Here is a 9049-nt window from a genome sequence, read left to right as displayed (position 1 = left end):
AAAAAAAAGAAAAAAAACGCAAAAGGGAAAAATTAATAACGGAGATACACGGGCTGGAGCAAAAACATAAAGCAGCGGAATCAAATCGAGAACTATACCAGGACTTGGTGATAAAAAGAAACGAACTTAAAGAACTTATGGACCAGGAAACGAGAAGAGAGTTTAACCTTATTGCTAAAGAAAGATACAAGTGGGGAAACAAAACAAACAAACACCTTGCCAGGATGGTACAGAAAAAGAAATCAAGGAACTACATCGAGAAGATCACAAATGAGAAAGGGAAGGAGGTACACACAACAAAAGACATCGCGGAAACTTTCAGAACATACTATGAAAAACTGTATGCAGTGGAGCAGGCGACCCGACTAGGAGAAGAGAAAAGAGACAAGATTTCAAAATTCCTAGAAAAAGCAGGATTGACAAGAATGAATCAAAATGACAGGAGACTGATGGACCGACCTATTACAGTCAAAGAAATTCAAACGGCTTTGACAGGCAGCGCGTCAGGTAAAAGCCCAGGACCGGACGGCTTTACCGCCCTATACTACAAAAAATGTAAGGAGATCCTTCTTCCGGTACTTTGCAGATACTTTAATGGCATTGGGAAAGATTATAACCTGAGCAGAGAAGCCTCGGAGGCAACTATCACAGTAATCTCCAAGGAAGGCAAAGACATAAAAAGCTGCTCAGGCTATAGACCCATATCTCTGCTAAATGCAGATATTAAATTGTTCTCAAAAGTACTGGCAGAAAGAATTAAAATAGAGATGGGTAAACTGATCCACCCAGATCAGACGGGGTTCATTAAAGGGAGAGAGGGAAGGGACAACGGACTTAGAGCCTTGCTGATCCTTCAAAAAATGAGGGAAAATGGGTCCCCAGGTCTATTCCTGTCGATTGACGCCGAGAAGGCATTCGACAGGGTAGACTGGGGACTCATGATACAAACCTTGGAAGACATGGGCTTCGGCCAGAGAATGTTAGAATGGATCAGAGCCCTCTATCGGTCCCCAACGGCAAAGATAAAAGTAAATGGCAGCCTTTCTAAATCATTCGTGATGAAGAACGGTACAAGGCAGGGATGTCCCTTATCCCCCCCTCCTGTTCGTATTATCTCTCGAACCTCTATTGGCCAGGGCCCGCAAAAATCCGAGCATAGAAGGAGTAAGTCGAACAAGAGGAACATAAGTTATCTGCATTTGCTGACGATGTCCTCTTTTATGTGGTGAACCCCATAACATCAATACCAAAGTTGATGAATCTATGTGAACAATATGGGGAAATCTCAAACTTTAAATTAAATCTCTCTAAAACAGAAATCTTAAATGTAAATATCAACAGAACAGGAAAGACTTCTAAGAACAGTGTTCCGACTCCCATGGGTGAAAGAACTTAAATACCTAGGGATCCGGCTGGCAAATACTACTAAGAAAATCTACGAGATCAATTACTTACCCCTACTGGATGAAATATAGGAGGAAATCAAAAGGGTAAAGAATCGACCAATCTCATGGATCGGGAGAATACATTTTTGTAAAATGGTCCTACTGCCTAAAATTGTATATAAATTTCAAATGATTCCCATAGCCCTTCCAAAGCCCCTGCTTAATATGCTGAAAAAACTGACCATGAATTACGTATGGAACTACAAGAAACATAGAATCTCCCTACAGACTCTAAAACAACCAAAAAATAAGGGGGGACTCGTCGTACCGGACATAAAAAAATACTATGAAGCAGTTGTCATTTCCCGGGTAGTGGAGTGGGCCAGAGTCAAAAAGAAAAAAGGTGGGTTAGTCTGGAGAATGCACTTTCTAAGGTGAGATTCGACACAATAATATGGAACCCCCCTCAATATAGAAAATTAAGCACGGAAATACACGTGATGACAAAAAATGCACTTAGAATCTGGGACACAGTAAATAAAAAAATGGAGAGAAATTTTAATTCACCCCTTATAGCACTTAAAAACAACGAATATTTTGCACCAGGGAAAATACAAGTGGGAGGAAATTGGATAAAGAAAGAATCAGCACAATTAAGAGATATAATTAAAGATGGACACTTGGTAACATATGCGGAGCTAAAACAAAAAGAAAGTTTGATGGAAATCAATAAGTGGAGATATCAACAACTCAGTCGGTTTGTCCAGAAATTACCACCCCCATTGAGGTCAGGGGAACAGCTAACAGAATTGGAAAAAATATGCTCAATGGAAAGCGGCAAAGGTACCATATCAAAGGTATATAGAATGTTATTGGAGACCGACGAGAGGGAGATACCACCATTTATTGAAAAATGGGAAAAGGAACTCAAAATACAGCACGACAAGACCCAACTAAAGAAAATGTTGAAACTGACACACTCCTCAGCAGTAGATAGCCGAACGGCGGAAATAAATTACAAATGCATCGCCAGATGGTATATAACCCCGAACAAACTAAGTAAATTCAAAGAGGGTCAATCAGAAAATTGCTGGAGGGGCTGCGAGACCCCAGGAACCATGGCACACTTATGGTGGGAGTGCCCCAAAGTTAAGATATTCTGGGAGAAGATCTTGGGTTTTATAGAAAAGATAACAAAAAATAAAATAAAAAAAGACCCATGGACGGTGTTATTCCACGGAGGCGAAGTAGGGTTAAGAAGATATAAGGAATCAATGGTTCCACACTTACTGAACGCAGCCAAGAGGCTAATCCCCAGAAAATGGCAAGAGACAGAATGCCCCATGACATGGGAGTGGATCGAGGCAGTCGAAGAGACATACACGATGGAAGATCTAAGGGAAGGGCTAGAGGGGAATGATATGGGTAAAAGAAAGAAATGGGATGATTGGAGGGTATTTAAGAGGTCATGGAGCTATGCTGAAAACCTGAGGGCTGACATAGGAGTCCCTGAGGAAATTCTATAAAGTGGCTATATCTGGTGAGGGGGGGGGGGGGGCTAGGGGAAATTTAACAGGACAGTATATTCTGTATTCTTGTATATAAAAAAAAAAAATAATAATATAAAAGACAAAGAAAGAAAGAAATGAGTATATAATAATTAAAAGCACATCTTTACTAATGATGTAAAACCAAATAGAGACGCTATGTGGGCTGGCAAAAATAAAAGCTGAGCGCTCTAAAGAAACTCTACGAGGTGGAACCTGAAGTAAATAGACAAAAAAAAAAAAAAAAATCCTTGCTACCGCAGTTGTGGTTCACGCTCGTTCCCTAGAGCTGTTACAGAATAATAGAACCTTAAAAATTAACCCCAGCGGAGCTAGCAAACCATGTTGTCACCCTTACTCAAAGGGTAGACGCTCTCGCTCAAACTGTACAAACTCTGCAGTTGGAGAACCAAACACTGCAGGATTTAGTTTGCGCAAAATCCAAATGTGCCTCCTTTTCCCCCTGAACGTAAGGTCAATCCACCTGCACCTTTTACTGGTGATCGAAAGACCTATAGAGAATTCATTAATGCGTGTAAATTTATGTTTGAATTACACCCTCGCACCTTCCCCAATGACCGGATTAAGGCGCTTACCCTCATATCCTATTTACGTGGTGAACCACGTGCTTGGACAAATAAATACCTAGAAAAAGAGGATCCAATTCAAAATTTATGTCCACAGTTTTTCGCAACTATGTCCTTGCTTTATGATGACTTCAACAAGTAACTCACTGCGGAAAATGCTATTAGGAATCTCAAACAAGGTACAGGACCTGTTGAGGACTTTATAGAGCAATTTCAGAGGTGGGCCATTGAGACTGAGTGGAATGATATTACACTCCGTAACCATTTTCGTCTCGGCCTTTCCAAACCACTCAAGGATGAGTTGGCTAGAGCAGATCTTCCCCAATCTCCCAATGATACCATACAACGTGCTATCACAATAGATCGCAGGTTAAGAGAGAGACGATCTGAATCTTTATCAAATTCCACAGAACCTGTCCCTACACCTCAAGAACTGAGCCTGTCCCCTTTTGAGGAAGGAATGGACATTGGGACCGTGCATTGCTCCAGCCTTTCCGAATGATTCCATAAGAGAGCTTCTGGACATGTGCGTATTGGTGTGTCTAGGAGGACATACTTTATTGCTCAGTTGAACTTTTGCAACATCGGAAATACGTTGGATGACTACTTGCAAGACTCAGAGCTTATTCCCTCTACGCCAAGTTCCAGAAATGCTGTCTTTGAACAGACCATTGTTCCTTTTCTTGCCCCTTGTTTATTTTTCCAATAGGGCGATATAAACATTTTTTTGGGGTTCGCAAAATTTTTACAGACAGTATGTAAATTTTTTTTACTGCTGGAAACCCCTTGCCCTGATGGGCCTCCACTTGAGATCCCCAGGAGGGTATCTCTTAAGAGGGGGGTATAAAGCAGGCGCTTTCAACACCGTAATGTGGTCCGTGCTGGAATGCATACGACGCTTGTGCGATGACGTCAATCCCTTATTTCTGCACTGAAGCCTGCAAATGGATAAGTAGCAATTGTGTCACTTGTAGTTCTACAGAAAGATCTGCTGTATACTTTCCATCTAAAACAATTGCTGTTATTTATTATGACTTGTGACTATAACATACTACTTGGGATAGACTGTTGTGGAAGGAATACCTTAAAGGGGCATTTACTTTCAAATTATCTCAGCTATATTTGCCTCTCATATGCAATTATTATTACCTGATCTATTTACCTCTTATACGCAACTATTAGTTGTCATTACAACTCCTATATTATTACGTGTACTCTCAAAGTACCTGAGCTATATTTGCTTCTTATATGCAACTATTAGTTGTCACTACAACTCCTATATTATGTGTACTCTTAAGTACCTGAGCTATAATTGCCTTTCATATGCAATTATTAGTTGTCGCTACAACACATATTTACTACGTGCTGACATAAGGACTACTTGTTTATGGGCCTATGCCCAAAGTTGCGGAACATGTTCACCTAAACTTCCTATGCTAAGGGTTGACGTATTTCATACTTTCTCCCTTAGTCGCCTAATGCACGACGCTATGTAATACTGATAATCACTTGCATGCAGTTGTGAATTGGAATCTTTAAGTGCATATTATAATTTTAAACGCTAAGCTCTGGTCGCATGTTGTAATGCGTCCAAGCTCAGTAACTCAACGCCTATCTTTATGTGAGAGAGATGGTGTAGAGAACCCCCAAACTCCTGTTTGTGTGGAGTGACGCCTGGGGCTTAATAGTGAATTCTCACATAAGGAAGAGCATTGAAATCCTTGCTACCGCAGTTGTGGTTCACTCTCGTTCCCTAGAGCTGTTACATCGACCTCCCAGGGAATGTCCAGCCATCCCACCCCACCGAGGTAGGGGGAAGTACTTACCGATCCTGCGAAATAATTTTGCTGGAAGCATCCCACCATAGACCCACCACCCGAGCAGTACGGAGGTAGCTGTCGGCCCAGGACAATGTGACTGAGACAGTAATTAGCCCGGTCATGTGTGCCCCGGAGCGCGAAGCTCACCCGCCACCCCTGGAGCAAATTGGGCATGTCGTGGCCAACCCAGCGCGTAGCTAGAGGCCTGCACACGTTCGCTGGCCGAAACTGGGGTGACTACAAGGATCAGATGTCCAGCCTGTCGCCCAGTCGGCAGTTGATAGCAGATCTCAGGATCGTAGCAGAGAAAAGTTTCAAAAAGCTTACAAAAAGTATAAAACCTATCAAACCAAGAGCCCATAGGGAGCCAGGTCCAACTCCTATACTAGGCAGAAAAAAACTGAGGCTGTTGTGCAGGGAGAGGGGTTGTACCTAGAGGGACCGCCCCCGGGCTGTACTGTACAGTTTAAGGTTGTATTAACACTTTAACAATGTTTTCTGCCTAGTCCTCTCCTGATAGAAGGGAAATACCCTATTGTCAAGTGATTCTGCTGTGTCTGTCCATGAACACAAGAGCATTTTTTTTTTTTTAAATAACAAACATGTTATGAATAAAGTGAATGATGAGCGCAAAAATAAATGGAATAATGCATATAACACATCAATAATGTGAACGATTAAAAGATAAAATATATAAGATCCTCATAAAATGAGGAACTAACGCAAAAAACCCCAATCACCACTAATAGCTAGTGGCAGCTGAAGTGTGCAATCAGGGGTATTAATACAATAAAATTTCCCAAAATGTGATAAATAATAAAAGTGTCCCAAGTGACAGCAATGAAATGATCCGATGAAATATATCCAATACAGAGTGATGTAAAATTTCACACGGCAGGTGGGCTCACAGAGCGCTTACCTCCCTCACATGGGAAAACAGCATAGAAATCCTCAGATGGAATGCCTGCAAACTTCTCCCTTCTCGGATGGACGACTGTAGTCCAATGGACTCTCTCCAGAAGCGTGTCCTTCTCTCTGTGTGTAGTTCCAGGCTTCACCAAAATGGCCGCTCCGTATCCAAACAATCACAGGTGGTTGAAAGAAAAGAAGGGCTCCAATAGTGAAGTATTTCCAAACGGAATTTAATAGACTTCCATAGATGAATAAAATAGCTTAAACATGAAAACTTTAAAATACAGCAACGCGAAGTGTCAAGCAGCGATGGTGCAGACGGGATGCCGCGTCACTTCCGGTTACGTCTAGATGCGCCTTACACGTTACGTCACGACACGTGACTTCATCAGAGGCTGGGGATTGGCTAGACTGGCTCTTGTTAAATAGCCCAATAGGCGGAAGTCGAATGCGGCCATTTTGGATGCTGGATGCCCTTAGACCGAGCCGCGGCCATCTTGTGTGTGGGAATCAACACAGCATCTTAACCGACATAGTGGGCAACGTATATCCAGTTAAAATACCGGAATATGTGAAAAAATTCGTCAATATGTCTCCTGGGACTAGATTGTGGAGACTATGACTCAAACACATTACATCTATTAGATAATAATGATAAAGGTGCAAAACATTAGGTCAGGAACACATAAGTGAACACAAAATGGTCACTGATGACATGTAGGTGATTGATAACAATAATATAAAAATCAATCAATCGAATATATGAGCAAAGAGGGGGGGGGGGTTTTACCATCAAATTGTATGTAAAATTACATATATTAAAATATTAAAATATATTAAAAATATACAAAAATATATAAAATTATATGTGTGTAAAACTTATGAATATTAAAATGTATTAAAATAGTTAGGTCCAACCTGGCCCAAAAACATGCCTACCATCAAAAAGTACAGTGTGAACAACTGTCTAATAATGGAAGACGTGGTAACTGACATTGCATAAATGCCAGGCAAGACGGGGGGAGATGGGGTTAAAAATTGAAGACTTAAACCGAAGTGCAGCTTCATCTCATCCTACAATCATTACAATCAATAAACTACAATAAATCATCAGTTAAAAGTTACTGAGAAAACAGTTGACATCGAAGTCCACATTTAATCCATCAGGCACCAATGTATGTAAAGTATGTATCCATTGAGATTCTTTTTGGCTTATAGTTCTAACTAGATGTGCCCCTCTCCGTGGTTTGTTGAACTTATCTATAGCCCAGAAGGATAAGTGTCGTGGATTTCTATTGTGGACCTGATCAAAATGCCTGCTAACATTGTGTTTATCATAACCCTTTCGTATGTTTTTGATGTGTTCTTTGATACGAACCATCAAAGGTCTTTTAGTTCTACCTACATATTGTAGATTGCATGTGCACTGTAGAACGTATACCACACCCTCCGTATGGCAGCTGATGAAATCTTTGATAGGGTGCCATACATTGGTGTGGGTACCCAAAAATTCTGTCCTCTTCAATTGAGGCCCTTTTGCGTGTAAGCACGCAAAGCAATACTAACAAGGAAAGAAACCTTTTTTGTTGAAAAAAGTATACCCACCCCATCTCCCCCTGTCTTGCCTGGCATTTATGCAGACGGGGTGTCTTCCATTATTAGACAGTTGTTCACACTGTACTTTTTGATGGTAGGCTTGTTTTTGGGCCAGGTTGGACCTAACTATTTTTAATACATTTTAATATTCATAAGTTTTACACACATATCATTTTATATATTTTTGTATATTTTTAATATATTTTAATATTTTAATATATGTAATTTTACATACAATTTGATGGTAAAACCCCCCCCCCCCCTCTTTGCTCATATATTCGATTGATTGATTTTTATATTATTGTTATCAATCACCTACATGGCATCAGTGACCATTTTGTGTTCACTTATGTGTTCCTGACCTAATGTTTTGCACCTTTATCATTATCATCTAATAGATGTAATGTGTTTGAGTCATAGTCTCCACAATCTAGTCCCAGGAGACATATTGACGAATTTTTTCACATATTCCGGTATTTTAACTGGATATACATTGCCCACTATGTCGTTTAAGATGCTGTGTTGATTCCCACACACAAGATGGCCGCGGCTCGGTCTAAGGGCATCCAGCATCCAAAATGGCCGCATTCAACTTCCGCCTATTGGGCTATTTAACAAGAGCCAGTCTAGCCAATCCCCAGCCTCTGATGAAGTCACGTGTCGTGACGTAACGCGTAAGGCGCATCTAGACGTAACCGGAAGTGACGCGGCATCCCGTCTGCACCATCGCTGCTTGACACTTCGCGTTGCTGTATTTTAAAGTTTTCATGTTTAAGCTATTTTATTCATCTATGGAAGTCTATTAAATTCCGTTTGGAAATACTTCACTATTGGAGCCCTTCTTTTCTTTCAACCACCTGTGATTGTTTGGATACGGAGCGGCCATTTTGGTGAAGCATGGAACTACACACAGAGAGAAGGACACGCTTCTGGAGAGAGTCCATTGGACTACAGTCGTCCATCCGAGAAGGGAGAAGTTTGCAGGCATTCCATCTGAGGATTTCTATGCTGTTTTCCCATGTGAGGGAGGTAAGCGCTCTGTGAGCCCACCTGCCGTGTGAAATTTTACATCACTCCGTATTGGATATATTTCATCGCTGCCAGCCTCCATACACGGATCATTTCATTGCTGTCACTTGGGACACTTTTATTATTTATCACATTTTGGGACATTTTATTGTATTAATATCCCTGATTGCACA

This window comes from Rana temporaria, chromosome 8, assembly GCF_905171775.1.
Source record: "Rana temporaria chromosome 8, aRanTem1.1, whole genome shotgun sequence".
In the NCBI taxonomy this organism is placed as follows: Eukaryota; Metazoa; Chordata; class Amphibia; order Anura; family Ranidae; genus Rana; species Rana temporaria.
Note: the sequence above shows the minus strand (reverse complement) of the source record.